The following is a 23,781-nucleotide window of genomic DNA, read 5'->3' as shown; positions in this document are numbered from 1 at the left end:
CCTGAAAAAGGCTTTTGATGTTATAGACCACTCAAGATTGCTCCACAAGTTACAACAATATGGAATAAGAGGTGTTGCACATCAGTGGCTAAAAAGCTACTTAGAAAATAGAAAACAGTTTGTTCAGATAAATAATACCAAATCAGAATTGTGTAACATTATTTATGGAGTACCACAAGGATCGGTACTTGGACCCAAACTGTTTATTTTGTATATCAATGATTTTGTGAATGTATCCAATGTGCTTGGCAGCATTTTAATTGCTGATGATACAACGCTGTTTTACTCTGGATCAGATATACAGGAAGTAGCACAAGTGATAAATACAGAGTTGGAAAAAGTTAAACATTGGTTTGATATAAACAGATTGTCACTAAATATTAATAAGACAAATTTCATATTGTTTAATGATAGAGCGAAAAAAAAAATAATGTGTCATTACAAATAGATGGAATGGATATACAAAGGGTAAAAGAAATGAAATTTTTAGGAGTCATGATTGATGAAGATCTTACATGGAAGTCACACATAAATTACATAAAAGGAAAAATAGCGAAAGCCATTGCTGTTTTGCATAAAGTAAAATATTCATTAAATAGTTATGGTTTATTAACATTGTACAATTCATTGATTGTCCCATATTTAACTTACTGTGTAGAAATCTGGGGATCAACATATACAACCTATATACAACCTTTATTTATTTTGCAGAAAAGAGCTTTAAAAGTGATTAGTAACAGTGGTTTTAGAGATCCATCTAATCCATTGTTTATTAAGTATAGGGTACTTAAATTTCATGATTTAGTCGATTTGAAAATATTACAAACGATGTACCAAGTTAATAAAAATACTTTACCAACAAACATTCAAAATATGTTTGAAAAAAGAGTAAGTAGTTATAAATTGAAAGGAATAGAAGTCTTTAAAAAAAACCAAGATTTAGAACCAAAGTAAAGGAAAGGAGTATTGCAGTAAATGGTGTCAAATTATGGAACAATCTTAATAAAGAAATTAAAGAATTAAGGTCGCTTAAATTATTTAAAAAACATAATAAATTAGATGTATTAAGTAAGTATGAAACTATGAAGTAAGTCAGTGGGCTGCAAGAAAGTCAAAAAAAAAAAAAGTAAACTTAATAATGTTTGGAGTGTCTTAAGTTTAAATGTAACCTATCAGTGATGTAATCTATTAATTAATGGTCATAATTATGAAATGGGTCAGTGGTATGTAACAAGTTAAAGAAATGCAATCTGTTAAATAATGTTGACTATGATGCTGTATATTGAAAGATTGTATTGTTAAAAGGGGCAGAAATCATAAGACTTGTTCTTCTTTCTGCTCCTTTTCATTCTGGTATTGTGATGCTTTTGTTTTTTGCTTTTCTGTTTTTCTTTTAAATGAATGAAATAAATATTAAAAAAAAAAAAAAAAAAATCGCCCACTATAATTATCTTATCTGAGCTAAGCACTAAGTCAGACAAAAGGTCCGAAAATTCACAGAGAAACCCACATTTAACTGTTTTAGTCTGTGGTGCAGTTGAAGGTGCTATATTATTTTTTCTTTTTGAATTTTTATGCTTAAATAGATTTTTGCTGGTTATTGGTGGTCTGGGAGCAGGCACCGTCTCTACGGGGATGGGGTAATGAGGGGATGGCAGGGGGAGAGAAGCTGCAGAGAGGTGTGTAAGACTACAACTCTGCTTCCTGGTCCCAACCCTGGATAGTCACGGTTTGGAGGATTTAAGAAAATTGGCCAGATTACTAGAAATGAGAGCTGCTCCATCCAAAGTGGGATGGATGCCGTCTCTCCTAACAAGACCAGGTTTTCCCCAGAAGCTTTGCCAATTATCTATGAAGCCCACCTCATTTTTGAATGAGGATGGAACATAACAAATGTGGAACAAGTGAAGTACTATAAATACTTTCCAGATGCACTGTACACACATTGAATGGGGGTGTAATGGCACCATGGTTCGAGCACGGGCCTTTCAGTAGAAGATTACAGACTGAAGTCCAGACTGGGACTTTCACCCAGTGACCCCCTACTGCCCACCCAATGGTAAAAGGGGTGAGTGACTAACAGTTTTGGAAGGTATAAAGTGGCAAAGAACAGAACTGGCCACTCTACCTCACGGTGCCTGAGACTTCACCATGTGCAATTCTAACAAGTACACATTACTTTACTTTACTTACATTTACACTCTTTGGTTGGCTTTTTCTGGGTTTTAATCATGACCGCCGTGCTCATTGCAGTGGGTCTTCTAACAAGACTTTCCTTCTGTAATTCATTGATTATTAGGAGTTATTTCTGTGATCATGGAAAAATATTTCGGCTGGCCTGTAATGACAACCCTCCCAACAATGTATTTGGTTTGATTTTAACAGTTCCTATTCTTTGGGTTCCATTGATATTTATACTAAGTTACATCTATATTGGCTGCACTCTGACTAAAATAGCTTCAGTTTGTGAAAGACAAAAAGCTTTTAAAACCTGCAGTGCTCACCTTTCATTAGTGGCAATCTATTTCCTCTCAATTTTAATCACATTTACCTTCAATAGATACATGCCTACAAATGCCAGAATTATAAACCTGTCCATGACCTCTGTCATTCCACCCATGTTAAACCCATTTATTTATGTTCTGCAGACACAAGAAATCAACAAATCTGTGAAAAAGTGGTTCAAAATCAAATGGAAATCCAAATTTACAATCAAATGGTAACCACGAGGAAAGTATATAGAGATTACGTTCACAAAAAAAAAAAAAAAAAAAAAAGCTGTGAAAAAGTTAGTAAATATCATGTTCTTTTGTTGTTATTCAACATCAGCCATTTTAATAATTCCATTTTCATTAGAATATCAATGTGGCATTTTGACAGATATGGAGCTCCATTTAAAACAGTCATGAAAATGAAATGATCCATTATTTGGCACTAATGTCTCTAGTTCTGCATGTCTGCAAATTTCGAACAATCATATTTTGCATATTTTAACCTTTCTCACCATAAAAATATCTTGGAATATTTTACAGCATTACTTGGAATGAATTGATGAAGTAAAAAGTATAAAGTTCATTAGAAAATTTCTGGTGCATGAAAACCTCTCATCTATTTCTGATGATAACCTGTAACACTCCACATATTAAGCAGGAAGACTGTTTTATTTTTGTGATAACAAGGAAATACACCATAAGAAGCACAAAAAGGAACATTGTTGAAGTGTTCAGGTGCTTCACATCTCATAAGTTTGTTTTCATTCTCGTGTTTTCCAAAAACAACTAAAACCAACTAAATGTTTTTTTCATGTGTAGAGCAATTATTATTATTATTAATGATTACTTGTGATGAGATAAAAAAGTAATTTCTGTTTGTACATTTATTAATGCCATGTTGTGTTATCATTGCTGACACAAGAAGGCAGCCAGAATTCCCAAAACTTTGCCTGCAGACAGTTTAGAAGATCTCAGTGTCTACGGCCTCCCCAGTTATCACATTAAAGGACATTTGTCTTCATGTTGCGTGTCCCTTTTGTTTCTCCCGTAGACTGAACAACATTCAGGTCAGCAGTGTCAATTTCGACTCCTCTGTTACTGTGAGCTTATCTTTAACTTCTGTAACAGTCGGAGGTAAAAGACAATAAAATAAAATAAAATGTTCCTCATAGGAACAGGTGCATTTACTGTAGACACGTGTTGAGGGCATAATATGGGTATCCATTGTGCTCCAAATTCCATAATTTTAAGAAGCAGTGCAAGTGCTCCTTGACCTCGCCCTGGCAGAACAGCGAGACCTGAACATAGCTCTGCAGAGGCGGTTTGGGCTATGACACTCAACTGACCACAGCAAAGAGCAGCTGTCCATTTGCTAAATTCAGGAAGGGAAAAGCCTTTGCCACCTTTGGCACTGACGTGCAGCTGTATGCCCAACAAGGTTACCCCCACTTCCATGCAGCTGCCCAAGAGGATCTGACTGTCCATGCCTTCCTATGGGGTCTCACACCAGAGAGGTTATGACAGCATGACCTCCTGGCTATGCCTCTGTCCCCGCTGCATGAAGCTGAACAGGCTGAGGTGGTGCTCTCCACCCAACCTACACGACCAAGGGCGCTTGCTCCACAACCACTTGTCAGGATGGCCGACTACGATTGGGAGGGGAGACTGAATGGGTCCACTAAACCATACCATCACTACTGCAGTTCACTCAGCTGATCGCTGCTATTGGTGTGATGAGCCTGGTCACATTGCACGGAACTGCCCAGCCCCTGCCCCAAAAGCCACGGCAGTGGGAAACTACTGTGGAGTAGTTTAGTGAGGGGACTGCTACTCCAGCATCCATCCCCCCTCCAAGGCAGATGCACACTGGTGAGCCTTTGTGGCCATTCCAAGGGACTGTACCTGAACAGTCAACTGGGGGCTCAAACCTGCCAGGTCTTGATAGACACAGTGTCCGCTATCTTCTTGGTGAGATTGGGCACCCTCCCTGACACTGCTGACCTGCCTTCCATGGTTTTGGCTCCCACTAACACCCAGCTGATGACGGCAACTGGAGGAAGAGTTAGCATGGGTGGAAGGAGGCTGCTAACAATCTCACCTGGAGACCAGGCGATTGTGCATGAGTTCTGGCTTGCCAACATCCAGGACCCATGTCAGCCTGGACCTGCTGAGCTGCTGGGGAGCTGTCTGGCAGGGAGACTGTGGAGCTCCAGCAAAAAAACGCGCAGCAAAAAAACACCTCCGTCTTGGAAGTCTCACAGGACATGTTGGGGCATGTCCAGCTGTTACACAATTTCTCGGATACTCACTCAACTGAAAGCCATCGAAAGCCGTCTGAATCTTCTGAATGGTTTCCAACACGGAGGTGTTTTTTTTTTGCTGCGCGTCCTGAGCTGCTTCGTGCCGACGCGCGAAATCCTCCACACGTCTTTCATTACAAAATCTCCTGTAACAGTGGAATGTGCCGCAAAAGTGCTATGTCCAGCTCTGTTGCCATTTCTGTGGTAGTCACATGATGTCCCGGATCAACACAGCGTTCAGTTTAGAAATGATCTGGTCGATCCAGCCTGTCGAATGGCCGCTCGGCGCACACCGCGCGCCCTCCGCCGCTGTGGGCTGTCTTTAAAAAGGTTTTAACAGTCCATAATCCGCGTGACACCGACAGAATCTTCACCGATATCCAACTGAATCTATCGAATGGTTTCCAACAGCCTGTCTCTAACAGTTTCTGAAAAAAATTTCATGGAGCAAAGCAGCAGTCTCTCAGCAAGTTCTCAGACAAAAGAAATCTGACAGGAGGGGTGGACCAGTGCTCACTCAAACCCTGCCCACAGGCGAATGACGCAACCGACAGGCGTGGAAAAACTCACGCATGTGCACGAAGGTTCAAGCTTGGCTGATGCAATCACACGTGATTCAAATCCATATAGTTTTTGAAAAAAATAAAAAGGTCCGTTACTTTTTGGACAGACCTCGTCAGGGCTGAACTGGGGAAATTTTTCAGGCCGGGCATTTTTAACCAAGACCAGGCCACCACCAGGTATCGAAGGGGAAAAAAAAAAATTAAGCCTGCTGTGACAGTGTTTTTTTTTTTTTGGTCCCTTAACCGATCAATGTGCACCAGGAGACACATACATTTTAACACTATAAGAAGCATTATGAAAAGTTCTCCCGAAATACAGTTATCATAGGGTTATCAAAAGTATGATCTATTGACAGTAGGTCACATTACTTTTTAGACATAATAAGCCATCATTTCATTCAGCCTTGTTACTTAAATTTAGAAATAGAAATTATATAAAAACATTTGTTATAGAAATACTGTAGGCTATACTATAAATAATATATCATTACTTGTGTGATACAATTCATCATATAAAGCAAGAAATGACTGGATGACTGGACCAATGACTGGATACAAAGGTTGAACTTTTGAACCTGCAATACACAAAAAGGCCACAAGATGGAGACAGTTGTCTATCTCACTACAAGCTACAAGTAACATCAAGGATTTCTTTTATTACCAATTTGTGTTGCTAATCAACTTAGAGAATGACTCTCAATTTAAAGTAAAATGTTAGGTATGTGAAATTATGCCAGGACTTGGGAAAACACATTTTAGACAGGGATGCCATTATACCACGCCACGCACTGCAGACTGTGCAAAACAGCATACTTTGTATGACCGACGCACAACCGTCACACAAATAGAATAAAGAATAAAGAAACAACCTGGCGGCGATAGCATGGTAGCTAGCCATGCACACCATTTGCACAGGTTACATTGTTAGGCTAGGTTACATGACTGGCAGAGTTAGCACAAACGAAAATCATATCCAACCTTAATTCATATCTGAGTGACCCAGTTAGACAGCACTTTACTTCGGACCAGAAGATCAGAATGTCTCTCTCACACACAGATGTCTGATTTATGAACAAGTTAGGTTGCTGTTCATCAATTATTAGCTGAAGTTAACCTTCACTTACCATCATGGCCGTAGTGGTCCCCGCCTCACTTTATAGTCACCCTTTCTTGACTTCAATGAAAATATATATTTGTTTTATAAAAAGTAAAATAAAGACCTCTTTCTTGACCTCATAATTAACTGCTGACAGCACTGTAACAGTAAAAGTTGTAATTTCTAACCTACATTGTTAATAAATGTAACTATTAAATTCTTTCTAACATTTTTCTAACATTTAAATTTTCTCTAAACATTTTACTTGTCGAAATTATTATTATTTTAAGTAGTATTAGTAGTTGTAGTAAAAAAAAGGCTTCAAAACTGGACCTTTAATCTAGGGGTGTTGTGAGGGGGGACATCCTTTCCCCACGCCCCCCATTCCATCTGGATTCGCCCCTGCTTTGGCGTTTGAGCACAAAGAATGGATAACATTTATTTATGCAGAAAACATGACCAGATTTACAGGTCAGAAAGTTTTATTGCGTTTTCACATCATATGGTGCTCAAAAGAGAGTTTAGGTGCATTTGAGTGGAAAATAGTGTTAATTGTTAACGCGTCGTGGAGGATCAGCTGTTTTAACGTGCAGATACGGAGCGGCTCAGCTCAGAATTCTAAATAAAGGAGGAAAAAAGCATTACAATGTCTTTGTAAAGCTCAGTGCAGGTGTGCTGTTATCACCACGCTTAAGAGGTGACGATGAGTCGTAGCTGCTACAAAAAATAAAAAAACAGATGAAAAGCTCACAGCTCGCTTTACTTTGTAAAAAAAAAAAAAAAAAAAATCCGCAGGCCAGTAGGCCGTCAAATGCCCGGTGTGCAATACTATCAGTCCAGCGGTGGACCTCGTACAACTTCTATCACAGCCAAACTGGGGAGAGTTGACATTTGTAGTTTGGTAAGCTTGTGAATTTTGGGTCAAGGATGAATGCTGCCAAAACAGAACATTGATAGGACAAATATTTTTAGAGAAACTATAGATATTAGCTAGCAACACTGAACAATGCACATTCCAGTAGGGGGTGGTAAGTCATCTATATTAAAAGCATGTGTGCATGTGTGATTTTATTTAGCAAGTTCTATTTAAGTACACAATATAATTGTAAATACATTAAAAATACATGGATGCACAAGAGAGTGAAACACTTATTTCCATTGTGGTCCATTTAAAAATCAAATTACCAAATAGAAGTAATAATAAAATAAATGAATAATATTTGTTGTGAAAGTGTAGTGACATGGACCCACAACAGGGGGCGCAAATGACCAGTCAATAGATGAGCCAAAAAGTAACAATTTAATGTTGTGAAGGTGCACAACGAATATACAAACAATCTCAGAATCTGATAACAGTCAATCCACAAAGGTGACGCGTGGGCAGGCTCGAGGATAGAAGACGTCTGTCCTGAGAAGAGCCGGAACCACACGATTTCTGCCACCACCGAACCTGGTGAATACTGGAGCCGCCAAGTCCCGAATTCCCAGGTGATCACCGTCCCCGACTGTCGGATCTGGTACTGCTGCTGACGTAGGACGAAACAGTCGCGACCCACGCCGGTCCTCTGGTTGACAGCTGCAACACAATAGCACTTGGAATCAATCAATATAGGCAGAGAATGTTACCTCCATAGAAGTACGATATCTCGGCAACGAGGTGGAGATGCCGTCTGGTCTTTATGGAGTGAGATGATGTAGAGTAGATGGGTGACAGCTGTCAAGAGATAATGAGTGACAGCTGTCACCCCCGGCTGTGTCCGTGGCGGCAGCGCCCTCTCGTGCCTGAAGCCCGCACTTCAGGCAGGGCGCCCTCTGGTGGTGGGCCAGCAGTACCTCCTCTTCTGGCGGCCCACACAACAATATTAATGATAACAGGAGCAATCAGAGATGTATGAGGTCTGCCAATCTGGATCCTTTTCACCTCCAAAATTCAGTGGCGTCTTCCATGCCCTAATATCGATCTGTGGTGCAAATTTGGTGAGCATCCATGAAGTAGATTTGATGTAATCCTTCAAAGCCTATATAAAGTGAAACTTGATCCAGAATCCGGATCTGGATCACCTCCAAAATTTGAGTCTTCCATGGCCTAATATGTATGGGTGGTGCAAATTTAGTGATAATCTGTGCAGTACTTTTGCCGTAATCCTGCTAACAGTAATCCTTCAAAGCTTATATAAAGTGAAACGTGATCCAGAATCCGGATCCAGATTCTGATCACCTCCAAAATTTAATGGAGGCTTCCATGGCCTAACATGTATTGGTGGTGCAAATTTGGTGTGTCGTAGTTTTCGTGTCGTAGTTTTGGAGTAATCCTGCTAACAGTAATCCTTCAAAGCCTGCATAAAGTGAAACTCCTTACAGAATTTGGATCCAGTAATCTTGCTAACAGACACAGGGGAGGTGATCGTCTAATGGTTAAAGCATTGGGCTTGAGACCAGAGGATCTTCGGTTCAAATCCCAGCCTGACCAGAAAATAACTAAGGGCCCCTAGGCAAGGTCCTTAATCCCCTAGTTGCTTCTGGTGTGTAGGGAGTACCTTGTATGGCAGCACCCTCACATCGGGGTGAATGTGAGGCATTATTTGTAAAGCGCTTTGAGCGGCTGATGCAGATGGAAAAACGTTAAATAAATGCAGTCCATTTACAGACAAATAAATAAATGCTGATGATTTGGATGTAATAATAATAATAATGTGTATGTGTTTTAGTACATCCTGTAATGTCCACCCATATGAGGTGCACATATGACACCACATCAATGATTTAACATGCTATTATCACAATCCACATGGATTCGGCGATCAGCGAAGGTGGCTGTGGTGTCCAGGTAGCTCAACCCCTGAACATACACACACATTGCATGTCGCTGACTGGACATGTATACTGGGGCTATCGGTGATGTAGCTGACAGGCAAATGTCCACAACACCTGCCCTCTGGTGATTACACAGAATGTATAAGAATGGAAACACAAAATGGTAGAGATATCAAAACATGCACATACCTACCACTCCCACATGGTGAACACCTAAAACAATGTGTGGACATTAGAAGGGTAAATAAAACATACACATGCAGATCCCTCATAGTGTCCATTTGCCACAGTGACTTGGCCCCCACTGTCCCCCATGTCCCTGGTTGGGGCTGCTCAGTCAGTCTCTCTGTGGAAGGGGCATGTGTGAGTGGTGCATGTGTGGGCAGAGAGGGGGGCATGGAGTCCAGTGGTGCTGTGATCCAGGGTGGGGGGAGCAGCTGGGTGAAGCTGATGTTGGTACCTCTACTGATGCTACTGAGGCCGATTAGGTTCTCCGTGCCGTGGCTGCATGTGGGTGTGGGTGGCGGCTGTGGCAGGAGTGTGCTGTGTTGCCTATGGCCTGGCGGATTGTGGTGCTGCGTGAACTGCTGCTGGACCCAATTGGCCTCCAAGGAGCCCCACACAGTGTTCGGTCGATGGACCTGGGCTGGCAACTGTAATGGGTGGGGCTGTAATCCCAGGGGTCTGTATTAGTGGCTGCTGGTACACATGTGCCGCTGCTGTTGCTACTGTTGCGGCTGGGTCGAGGTGAGCGCCGGCTTCTGCGCTTTGTGTTGGTACCTCTGCAGCAAGCAGTCAACCTCACCCTGGAATCTAGGCCCGGGGGGGGGGGGGGGGGGGGGGGGGGGGATGCATGGGAGGTTGTAGGTCACCACCTTCAGATATTCCGGGAAGCATCCTTCTCGAGCTGAAGCGATGACCTTACCGGGTTGGCCAGCTTCTGCAGAAGCTGATGTTGCAGCTCCGCGAGCTGGCTGATGGTGCACTCAGTGGCATCATCTGGCCTGGACATGGTCTCCGTGGCAGTGTCCATGTCTGACTGAGCAGCCATTGGTGATTGGTAATCTGCACTGTCGGTACTGCTGCCCGAGTGGGCGGGTTCTGCTGTGGCAGGCAGGCCAGCCCTGGCCTGGATCTTGGCCTTCATCTGTAGGGAGCACATTTCAGACATGGTGTGAGCATATGAAGGTAGGTTTTGCAATATCATCATCATAGATACGTGGATAGATAGTTAGATAGTTAACATTATTAATCATTGAAGGGACATTCCGGTTGTCATAGCAACTAGGTTCCTCAGAAGGTTAAGGATGTAAGATGTTGCAGATAAATAAAAATGTCGCATAGCACCCAGGTACCTCAGTTAGATGTGGGTTTAGGTTAGACAGGAACCTCAACACAATAGGAATGAGGGTAATAACGATATTACAGACACTGTGAATTCGAAGGCTCAGGATGTACATATGGGATTAATGTATCAACATAGGAAAGTACACACAACATGTCCATATCACATAAATGTAAGAAACTCAAACTGGTGCAGGATCCATTTGTCTCTTGCTTTCAGGTCCTGCAATGCTGTACTTGATGGGGTCATCTTGAGTTTCCTAAACCTTGTCCTCATGTTTGCGTACCACTTTTTCAGCTCCTCTGCAGTTTTGCCCATCTCCTGAGCCTTCTCTTCCTTCAGGGTGTCCTTGAGGGCCTTCCTCACATAGTGCGGGTGTTTTTTGTTGAGGAGGCACTGCTGCTCTGGGGCCTGGAGCCAGTCCACCATGTCCTGCTCCTGCTCCTTGGTGAACTCAGCTGTTACCATCTCCTGTTTCTGCTTGGTTCGCCACATGGCCGGCTCATCACATGGCTGGCTCGCTGTCAGTGTCATTGGGGTGGTCTGGTGCTGGCTCCAGGATGTGGGTGGCTGTGAGCGGTGGTGATCTGGGAGTGGTTGGTGGTGACTCAACCATTTCTGCAGCACAGCTCTTCTTTGAAGCTTGACACATACAGCTTGAAACATTGATCCAACCCGCTGCTTTGTGGTTCTTTGTTTTATTTCGCTTTATCTTACTTTTCCCCCACTAAAACCCCAAAGAACATATGTCTATGAGTAATATTTACCTTTTTTGTGTTAAAACGGGACAGATGCTAACACATTAGCATGTTTATGGCATTTTCAATGTTACTTAGCATTAAGCTGTTAGCATCTCAGCATGTTTGTGTGCATTTGGTTTCTGTATAATAATTAATGGCTCAGTGTTTGTTGTCATAAGAGTCAAATCTATTTAAAATTGTAATTATTTTTTTATTTATTATTAATAATAATAATAATAATAATAGCAACAACAACAATAATCGTAATACTAATAGTGCAACAATGTAATTTTAGAGAAAGAGACAAAAAGAACCACATTAAATACACAACAGAAAATATAAAACCAACTAACAATGAAAATAAATAAATAAATAAATAAATAAATAACTGTTTCCTGTGAACACCTAGTGACTCTTACACCTCCACTTCAACCCTGTTTTATTTAAGTTTAATGACATTTTGTTTCGGTCAAACCATATTTTTAATTTGTTAATTTCTTCAGTGATTTCCTCCAGAACTATCTGCCAAGCGAGAAAACGTCTGCATCCTTGTAAGAGTAGAATACTTCTTCTTTGTCTTTCAGCTGCTCCCGTTAGGGGTCGCCACAGCAGATCAATCGTTTCCATCTCATCCTGTCCTCTGTATCTTCCTCTGTTACATCAACCACCTGCATGTCCTCCCTCAGCACATCCATAAACCTCCTCTTTGGCTTCCCTCTTCTCAATAAATGGATGCTGCACTCACTGCAGTTTATTTCTGGAATAGTCCCAGATTGCATTTCAGAGCTTCCAGAATTCAAACATTTTCGTGCGGGTGTGGTTGGGGGTAATTTTTTTTTTGTTTTTCACCACTTTCATCCCTGTATATGTCAATTGTGAGTCACTTTTGTGCAGAGTCAATAACTGGGACTCCTGTGTTGCTCCAAGAAAGAAACGAGAATCGCCCTCCGTTCTGTTCACACAGCTCCAAACGCTGAGTGACTCTCTGCCAAGTCAAGTTAGAATGATAGAGTCCAGCCGGAATTAATAAATTCAAAGCGAGATGCCATTTAAATCAATTGACACCTCTTTCCAAATGTTGTAATACAAATAAACTGCTATTGATCAAAAGGTTTTTTCCTCCTAAAATGAGACATCCTGCACTGATGTGCAGCAGGGTGGGTGGGCTCAGCTCAGAGGTATGGAGTGACATTCATGCCAAAATGTCGGAAAGGAAATGCTTTTAACAAAAACTACAGATTTTATTTTATGTCCAGAGTTTAAGGATCCTGTCAGAGTTGAAATCTGTAAAAAAGCAACTCAGTTAACTAAACCCAAAGAATGATCACGCCAGAGACTGAATTTCATTTCCTGATCAGGGAGAGCCAGCATGACCCCTCGTCACTGTCCGTCAGTCAGAAGGGCCCGCCCACTTTGCTCCTGAATTTATTTACACACAGACCTATTACAAAACAATATACAAGGCACAGCTGTGTTTCTTCAGTCAATTCATACTTGTATCACTTCGCACCTGGAAGGCGCCCTGCAGTCTTGCTCAGATAGTAATTGTTCTTCAAATTGAGACATTACAGCACCAGCCTCGAACTAGTGTATAGGCTGTGTTATTCTCTGCTCAAGGTCGAAATATTAATCTGTTCTCGACAAAAACATAGATCTAGCAAAACAGTCTGCGCATTCATTCACCAAGAAATGTTACTTTTCTCAAGGGAGCAGTTCTAATCTGTGTTCAGCAAAAACATAGCTTTAGCAAAACAGTGTGCATTCATTAAGCAAAAGAACAAATGTTACTTTTCTCATGGGAGCAGTTGTAATGATTACTTCAACAGTTCAGTTTATATTACTGTTTTAACAATGAGTGATTATTTAGAAGAATAATGGTGCATGAACTCTTACACATGTATATGTATATATGGAAAACAAAGAACAGAATCAAAACAAGATGAAAGGCAGTTCATCAAAGTAAAGGCATCAAAGTAAAGACAAAGACATTAATATTTGATAATAATATTGACAATATATAGAAAACTCTATCAGATCCAGTGATCAATTTCATATTTATTTACTTTAAGACTCAATAAAATGTTGTTGACAAAGAAAACCTGTCAAGCCTACTTTTAGTACACAGAAAATTCAAAAGAGGTATCGATAAGGGAATCGATAAGGAATTGGATCGATAAGCAGAATTGATAATGGCATCGATATTGATTAAAATTTTGGCACCGACTCACTTATGATTTTTTGCAATCAGCTCTCCCATCCAGAGCGCTTTTCCGAGGAGTCAGGAGATGTCACACCATTCATCACTCAGTGTGAGTTACATTTTGAATTAATGGCATCTATGTTCCTGTCTGACAGAACAAAAATTGCTTTCTTTATATCTCACCTGACGGGACAGGCGGCAGCCTGGGCAACAGCAGAATGGAGCAGGCAGTCAGAATGTTGTCGGTCTCTTTGCTCATTCACCAAAGCTTTGCGGCAAGTTTTCCAGTATATGTCACCAGGTTGAGAGACAGCACGATCGCTCATGAAGCTGAAGCAGGGCACATGGAAGGTCGCAGATTACGCGGTAGGCTTCAGCATCCTGGCAGTCAAAAGCGAGTGGAATCTCGCTGCTATGAATTACTTTTTTTTTCAAGGACTTGCTGAACATATCCAGGACCAGCTGATCGCTGTGGAACTCCCCAGCGATCTTGACGCACTGATCGCGCCATCAACATGGACCAGAGGATGACGGACAGGGTTCGGGGGGAGACCAGTTCTCTTCACAACAGGCCCACGGAACAAAGCTTTCATACCATCAGCACGACTCAGTCAACTTCCAGTCCATCAAAGGTCCACACAGATGAACCCATGCAGCTTGACAGCACTCGCCTCTCTGCTGAAAAGCATCATCGACGTCAGGAAGAGGGGGCAGTGCTTCTACTGTGGACAACATGGTCATGTGATCTCCAGTTGCCAGGTCAGGGGTGCCCCCCACCCAAAACAAGCAAGTGGTTCGGGTGCGTCAAAGTTTAAATTATTTCGGCTTCTCTGCAAAATCTGATAAAAGCTGATTTGTCATCAGAACATTCTTCAGTATCCATTCCAGTGATTATTGATTCAGGCTCTGATGCTAACTTACTTCTTCTTCTCTTGTTAGGAACCTGCTATTTAAGTAATATCACCTCCCACTCCCTCTAGTGGTTAATGCTGTGGATGGCAGTCCTTTGGAGCAGATCACCCATCGCACTCAAGCAGTACAGTTGATGACTCACCCGGCAATTTTGGGCACCCTTGGCTCATACAGCACAACCCCAACTTCAATTGGGCAGCAGGGCACATAGACTCCTGGGGACATAACAGCACAAACACCTGCCTTGTAGGGCATTCAGAGCCATCAGTAGCATCAACCCAGATCTCACTGGGGTTCCAGTGAGGTATCATGCTTCACCCAGGTTTTCAGCAAAAGTAAAGCTAAATTGTTGCCTCCGCACTGCAGCTATAACTGCACCATAGACCTGCTTCCCAGTACCAGCCCTCCCAGGGGCAAACTGTTCTCCCTGTCCACCCTGGAACACCAAGCCATGAATGACTATATTCAAGAATCCCTGGCAGTTGGGCTTATCTGTCCTTCCTCCTCTCCAGCTGGCGCTGGATTCTTTTTTGTGGAGAAAAAAGATAAGACCCTTCATCCCTGTATGGATTTTAGGAGGCTCAATGAAATTACTGTCATAAATGTTACCCCTCCCTCTGATCGCCACACTGTTCGAAAACTGGATTCATGTAACACTTATCATTTTGTAAGAATTCGGGAGGGAATGAATGGAAAACTGCATTCAACACCTCCACAGGTCATTATGAATTTACAAATATCCACTACGAATATTTGGTGATGCCGTTTGGTTTAATTAATGCACCTGCTGTATTCCAAAACTTGGTCAATGATATCCTCAGAGATTTCCTAAATATGTTTGTGCTTATCTATTTGGATGATATCTTGATTTTCTCACCTGATGATGAGACTCACTCACAACATGTCCGAACAGTACTTCAACGGTTACTACAAAACCAGCTGTATGTCAAGGCGGGGAAATGTGTCGTTCAACAGAGATTTTGGTGGCCTAAGATCAGTGGTGGGCACTGGGCACAGCTAACCAAAAAGTTAGCCTCGATAGCAGCTAATCAGCTAACTGACTAGGGATGGGTATCGAGAACTGGTTCCTTTTGGGTATCGTTAAGAAGTGATCCAATCCACCGACATCAATAAGCTTTTTGCTTAACAATTCCGTTATCGGTCCTTCAGAGTGGCCGTTGTTTTTGGGGGTGTTTGTCAGGAAAATGATCATTTCTCTACACTGATTACAGACCCTGCAGCAGGTCCATAATCAACTTTTCTACAGCACGGCTTTGCTTTGAACCTTGAACCAATCGAAGCAGTGGTTCGCAGATTGAAGCAGTGCTTCGATCTATTGCTTCGTTTATTCATTTTTTCCTTTCGCTTTATCTTCATTTTCCCCGCTAAAAACCCTAAAGAGCATACGTCCTCTGAGTATTATTTACCTTTTTTATGTTAATCCAACCTGTTATGGTCTTCTGAAACAGTTGATTGATGTATTTTATAACTTAAAAACGGGAGCGATGCTAATGTGTTAGCATGTCTATGGCATTTTCAATGTTCAAGTTAGCATTAAGCAATTGCAGCTGTCATCACATTCAGGTGCATTTGTTTTCTGTATAATAAGCGTTTGTTGTCGTAAAAGAGTCAAATGTATTACAAATAGTAATATTTTTTAAATTTATTTTTGTTTATATATTAATAATCTAATGATAGTTATTATATACAATTTTAGAAAAAGAGACAAAAATAACCTGAATAGAAACACAACAGAAAATATAAAACCAACTAACAATGAACATACATAAATAAATACATACGTACATACAGAAATAAGTGTTTCCTGTGAACACCTAGTGACTCTTACACCTCCATTTAATCCCTGTCTTATTTAAGTTTAATGATAGTTTTGTTTCGGTCAAATCATATTTTTATTGTGTTAATTTCTTCAACTGATTTCCTCCAGAACTATCTGCCAAACTAGGAAAACTGCTGCATCCTAGTAAGAGCAGAATACTACTGGAATGAATTTGAATAAGGAAAGTTGTTTTTTTTCTCACCTAAATGGATGCTGCCACACACTCCAGTTTTATCGTCCTGGAATAGTCCCAGATTGCATTTCAGAGCTTCTAGAATTCAAACATTTTCGTGTGGGTGGTGTTGGGGGGGTAATTTTGGGTTTCAGCTTTTTTTGTTTTTCACCACTTTCATCCCTGAATATGTCAATCGTGAGTCACTTTTGTGTGGATTAAAGTCACTAACTGGGACTCCTGTCTTGTTGCGGGAAAGAAATGAGAATCGTCCTCCGTTCTGTTCACACAGTTTCCAAACGCTGCACAGCTCTCTGCCGAGTCAAGTTAGAACGTAGAATCCAGTCAGAATTAATAACTTCCAAGCAAAACCACGTTTTGTTTATTTTTATTCATGTCCAGAGATCAAGGATACAGTGACCAAGTTCATAGTATTACTTTTGAGACTCAATGAATACATAGAAAACCTGTAAAGCCTACTTTAGTACAAAATTCACAAGAGGTATCGATAAGGGAATCGATAAGGACTCAGATCGATAAGCAGAATCGATATGGCATCGATATCGATAAACTCTTATCAATACCCATCCCTATAATTGACCCTCCCACTTTTTAAGCATTTTTCTTTATTTGCCTCTCACATGCTTGGAAAAGCTCCTTCACCATCTAACCATGTCCTTTACGTCCTTCAGACTTTTTTTCAGTAAAATGGTTCTTGGAGATTCAGCTGACCCCCCCAATTACAGCCCTCTAAACTCCCTGCCACTTTAAGCATTTTTTTTAATGTAGATGTAAATTAATATTGAACGTTTTCAGCTAGTGACAGTAGCACTGTACAATATGGCCAAATTATCGTATCTCAATCATTGTCATAGTAACCAGAATAGCATCAGACTTCAACATAATGTAAACATAAGCATACCATGGAAATCATTGGCCCCCCAATTAATCCCTACCCATGTTCTTTTAACAACACAGATGTAATCATGATTAAACCAAATACCCATCATTTAAATCTTTCCAAATCCGAAGTTCTTATCAGTATAAATTTAGCTTCTTCCGGTGCTCCATTTGACTTAATCATCACTTTACAATTTCTTGTCCTGAATTTTCTGTTGTTTCCGAAGGATTCTAGCTTCTCTTTCTATATCAGCATTTTTCTTCGTCAAGTGTTCATTAATGTAAACATTTGTTCCTCTCAATTTCCTGGCCTGCCTCAGCAAATCATTCTTAATTTTCCTGTTTGCAAACTTTATGATAATAGCTGGTTTGGCCTTGTTATCCTTCTTAGGTAATGAGTGACAATCTGCAAAGTCACGGTTATTAATGTGGATGTCCTTGACGAAAAAAAACCCTGATGATCTGTTGTTCCAGTGAATGTGTTTCTTCTTGCGTTTCATCCATGGTTCCAGCACTGTTAGCTACTACTCTGGCATATGATTGATGGCTAGTGTTCAATCCTGTTACAATAACATCATCCATTCTAGAGTACTGTTCCAACTTGTCCACTCTTTTTTTTTCCAAAAACTAATTTTGTTGTCTTTTTCTTGCATCAATTTTCTCAGCTCACATATCTCCTTCTACAAACCCAGTAATTTAATCTGTTTTTAACCACGCCACTCAGTTCTTCCGACATAAAGTTCACAGACTGTTTTATCTCTTCTAGTTCTTCTCCACTTATTACCTTTTTAGGTGGCATGATAAACTTATCCAGCCATGGGCCTGGGTGGCTCCTCCAGCGGGCCTAGGGGCCGTTGGCATCTACCAACAAGCCACGGTCCTAGCTGGGGCCTCTCACGAGCTGTGGGCGAGGCTAAGCTGGCTTATCTTAGCCTATGTCATCCCAGCTTCCCTGCAGGAACAACAAGCTGACTGCCGATGCTGGTGGTGGCCTCCGACACTGCAGCAGTTCCGGCTTGCGGCCTCCGGTGAGTCGCGGGCTCGGCTTGCAGCCTTCGGCGGGTTGCGGGCTCGGCTCGCGGCCCATGATGAGTCGCGTGCTGTTGACGAGCGGCGAGCCTGGATGGAAACACTGACGCAGCCGTGGACCTGCCCGATGAACTCCGAATGTGGCCGTGGGCTGTCACGAATGGTATGGCTGTCTGCACAAACGCCAACCGTCTGCTCTGCTGCGCCGCTCTGGGCTCACTGCTGCTCTGCTCTCCCTCCTGATGATGATTTGACAAAAACTGCAGCAAAAGTGAAAATTAAACATTCTTAATCAAAACAGGAATAACACCACACTCATTTTGCACTCATCATAAGGTTAGGATACTGTGTCCTCCAAAAGTATACATTTTAATTTGTTTATGCCATTTTAAAATACAAGAAATCCCAAAAAATAAAGAATAAAATTTTCTAACATTATCCTCAAACTCAAACTGAAAGCAAATCTCTAAAACTTGATAAAACCTGTAAATAATAATCAGTTTTATTACCAGTTTTCTTTAGACAAGTGAGGGGATGGAAACATCAATTATGAAGAAATACAAAAGTTTCTTTCACCAAAACATCAAATCTAGGCTTTCACCTCAAATGTACTTTCTGTCAAACTCTAGATGAACTTTCAGGTCTTCTTTTTAAAAAAATCCTCCTCTATCAATCAATCAATCAATCAATTTTTTTTTTTATATAGCGCCAAATCACAACAAACAGTTGCCCCAAGGCGCTTTATATTGTAAGGCAAGGCCATACAATAATTATGTAAAACCCCAACGTCAAAACGACCCCCTGTGAGCAAGCACTTGGCTACAGTGGGAAGGAAAAACTCCCTTTTAACCAGGAAGAAACACCTCCAGCAGAAAACCAGACTCAGGGAGGGGCAGTCTTCTGCTGGGACTGGTTGGGGCTGAGGGAGAGAACCAGGAAAAGACATGCTGTGGAGGGGAGCAGAGATCGATCACTAATGATTAAATGCAGAGTGGTGGCATACAGAGCAAAAGAGAAGAAACAGTGCTTCATGGGAACCCCCCAGCAGTCTACGTCTATAACAGCATAACTAAGGGATGGTTCAGGGTCACCTGATCCAGCCCTAACTATAAGCTTTAGCAAAAAGGAAAGTTTTAAGCCTAATCTTAAAAGTAGAGAGGGTGTCTGTCTCCCTGATCCGAATTGGGAGCTGGTTCCACAGGAAGGAGCCTGAAAGCTGAAGGCTCTGCCTCCCATTCTACTCTTACAAACCCTAGGAACTACAAGTAAGCCTGCAGTCTGAGAGCGAAGCGCTCTATTGGGGTGATATGGTACTACGAGGTCCCTAAGATAAGATGGGACCTGATTATTCAAAACCTTATAAGTAAGAAGAAGAATTTTAAATTCTATTCTAGAATTAACAGGAAGCCAATGAAGAGAGGCCAGTATGGGTGAGATATGCTCTCTCCTTCTAGTCCCCGTCAGTACTCTAGCTGCAGCATTTTGAATTAACTGAAGGCTTTTTAGGGAACTTTTAGGACAACCTGATAATAATGAATTACAATAGTCCAGCCTAGAGGAAATAAATGCATGAATTAGTTTTTTCAGCATCACTCTGAGACAAGACCTTTCTGATTTTAGAGATATTGCGTAAATGCAAAAAAGCAGTCCTACATATTTGTTTAATATGCGCTTTGAATGACATATCCTGATCAAAAATGACTCCAAGATTTCTCACAGTATTACTAGAGGTCAGGGTAATGCCATCCAGAGTAAGGATCTGGTTAGACACCATGTTTCTAAGATTTGTGGGGCCAAGTACAATAACTTCAGTTTTATCTGAGTTAAAAGCAGGAAATTAGAGGTCATCCATGTCTTTATGTCTGTAAGACAATCCTGCAGTTTAGCTAATTGGTGTGTGTCCTCTGGCTTCATGGATAGATAAAGCTGGGTATCATCTGCGTAACAATGAAAATTTAAGCAATACCTCTACACCACTCCATCAGGAAGCTGGATTTTATATTTTTAATTCATTTATATCAAGTTGTAGAGATTTACTTTCAGTTTGAGTTAAGGAAGATCATTTTAGAAAAAAGTATTTGAAATGGAATAAACAAATTAAAATGTGTGAAATACCAAGTGTTCCAATACTTTTGAGAGCAATTGAGAAACACTGAGGAGCAGCATCTTACATCTCATATATAGTGCAGCAGATAAGAGAATATGTAGAGTGGAATCCTGCAAATGGTGATACAAGCATCACATTTGGTACAAATAAGCCACAGACATTAACTCTTTAAAAAAAATAAATAAATAAATAAACTGATTGGCCACTTTTTCAATTTTTCAATTAAAAGATGCTCCAATCATATAGAAAACTACACCACATTATTTGCCTGTTCATAAAGATTCCAAAAAGGTATAGTTTGGACTGAATGTTATGGAGTTATGAGGTAAATGCAGCAAGAATGTGACAAAGGTCAGTTTCAGTTTGTACAGGGGTCAAAAGTTAAAGTTGCTCCATTAATTTGAAATTGCATATTTAAATGGGGCGTGGCCAGGGAGGAGTTTGGTTTCACGATTAATTCCACGTTCAGTGGGATGTACAAACAGATTGTGCGTGAATTCATGCACTTTGATACATCTCAATATATTTATGCTTACGCCAGATTCAGGGTTTTGGCGTACACCAACTTTAAGTAGAAAGTTCACGCAAGTCTTTGTACTTGGGGCCCCAGGAACTTTAATTTAAACATTAATCAGTAATTAGTAATCATTAATCAGTTTCAAATCTAAAAGTCATAATTTCTACGATACGACTGACCAACACTGTTTCCACCTGAACACAATAATACCACTACAGAGATATTTGCATACAATTATTTACAAATATACAAAGGTTACTGGCATTTTCAGGATATGAACAATGATTAAATAGTTATATTATGGACACATTTTGTTACTCATGAGACGTTGAAAGTTAAAGCAGTGAAAGAAGTTTCAGGAATTAAGTGAATAAATCTGATTTGAATTTAGTGATGACTTTTGGGTTGCCAGTTATTAAGAAAATTATCTGTATGAAGCCACCTTCTACCATTTAATAAAGCCCTGCCCTTCCTTTGAAGATGATCATGAACTGATGGGCTTCGGTCATTGATGGGCTGGTGTCACGGACCAAACAGTCCCCCTAACAATCGGTCCCCCTGATGACGCGGTTCACGGATAACACCTCGTTTCTGCTTATAACTGCACTCCAGTCGTCATCTATCTTAGCGACATATATCTGAAGCTTTTGTACAACAATCATTTCTACATAAATTCAGCATTATTTCATCATAAAAGGCGGCGAGTGCGATCAGAGCGCCGCGGTTAAACAAGCTGCTAGCTGATGGGTTCACTGCATGCCAGACATTTCAAAGCATCATGGAATTTCACCTTGTTTCTGCTTCAAACTAACTTTAGAATGATTTAAGAGGTTTTACCGTTATCATCTGATGGCAGCTGGTCTGCTCTGTCTAAGCCTGATTCCGTCAGATCTCAGAAGCTAAGCAGTGCAGGACCTGGTTAGTACTTGGATGGGAGACCTCTTTGGAACACCAGCAGCTGTGTGTGTTTCTCCAGGTAATACTGGAGTTGCGTCAGGAAGGGCATCCAGCATAAAACTTGTGCCAAATTCCAGTGCGGATCTGTCTGTATCCGCTGTGGCGACCCCGAACAAAAATGGGAGCAGCCGAGTAGACAACAACAACAACCTTTATCATCTGATGGTTAATATTCCCATTAATCCATTAGATTGCTTTGGGTGATGAGACTCTGTCTCAGATGTGCTGCTGTGGTCCAAAATGACACATGCGCAGATGCAAAAGGCTGACCAATTTTTAGGGGTGGACTGTTCGGTCTGCTACACCAGGTTCGGACTGAGCTTGTCTGGTTGTGGGGTTGAACTGCTGGTTTTCCCTGGTGATACCAGGCGTGGTTTCGGCTTGGTTTGCCTGCAGGACAGACTAATGGTTCTGCAGGTCTGTCTGTCAATTGGTTCCGGTTGACCCAAGGATGAAGGTTTAGGTTTTTGTTAAAAATAGTACTCAGGTATCCTCAAAAACTTGCGGGACCCGATTAAAAGTCATTGTAAATGTAGAAAAACTTAAAGTCTTGAAAGCGACTTTGTAAAGTTACAGGAAAAAGGAAAAAAACGCTTTTCTCCAGGGCTTCCCTAAGTGCCACACAAATGCTGTCAGAGGAAATCGAATGAAGCTTATATGCAGCACGATGGCACGAATGTCATTCGAATGTCAATTGATACAGCATTCGTGCCGCAGGTCAAGTGTATAGTACGACTGCATGTCGACTTGCACAACTGACGTTCGACTGTCCGTTCCTACGGCAATATGAATGCAGTATGACTGATTCCACCTCCATTCCTATGTTGTCCAGCAGGAGCCACACACGAATGTGCCGATTGCTGTAGGAATGCAGTATGATGCGTTCGAGTGCAGTTTGAATGCAGCACAAATTGCACGTATGTTGTTCAAATGTCAGTTCGTACAGCATTGGTGCAGTTTGTGCTCTAGTGTGATGATGATATTAATAATGTGAAAACAAGAAGTCATCAGAGTGATATGTACATCCATAAGTAGTTTATTTGTTTAACTGTACCGAATGAAAACCAGCGAGGGCACATTTGGGCATATACACATTCAATATGTTATTTATTTATTTCTTTTTGTTTTGTGTTTTGCTGGTGAAACTAGAGCTGCAGAACTTCCTGACAAGCTCCCAAAGGTCTCTCTGTGTTCAGTATTTGTCAATAAATGCTCACGCAAAGTTGTGAATGTCACACACTATTAGCTACGGCACACTTCAGCATTCATTTATAGTGTGGTTCATTGTATTGTGGTGTATTGTATTGTGACTTCGGTGGAGCTGCTAGAGGAGTCTGTGCCCTCTCCTGGCTCATTCAGAAACAAAAAAATGAAGTAATTAATAGTCCAGTAAATCTATGAAAAATATGGGGTCAACCCACCACTAACTGTAACAGAATTTATTTCTTCACGAATTGGTGCAGAAATTCCTCAAGAATAACATACTAAAAGTCCCCTAAAATCCAAGTAGTGGAACAATACCTAATTCACTGGAATCCAAGCATACGAAAATTCAGTAAGGTATATCTTATACATATATTATATTCCAGTTCTAAGCTGGAACTATGCTAGTATGCTAAGGTATAAGGTAAATTTCCAAAAAGGAAGAGTAAAATAGATGAGTAGAAAAGAGTAGAGTAGAGCCACTTAGGTGCCTGGTCTTGAGAACCAGGGATGATATGTACAGGGACAGAATTTACAGTAGTGTTCAGAATAATAGTACTGCTATGTGACTAAAAAGATTAATCCAGGTTTTGA

This window comes from Thalassophryne amazonica, chromosome 9 (genome assembly GCF_902500255.1).
Source record: "Thalassophryne amazonica chromosome 9, fThaAma1.1, whole genome shotgun sequence".
NCBI classification, from domain to species: domain Eukaryota; kingdom Metazoa; phylum Chordata; class Actinopteri; order Batrachoidiformes; family Batrachoididae; genus Thalassophryne; species Thalassophryne amazonica.
This window is presented reverse-complemented; position numbering follows the sequence as displayed.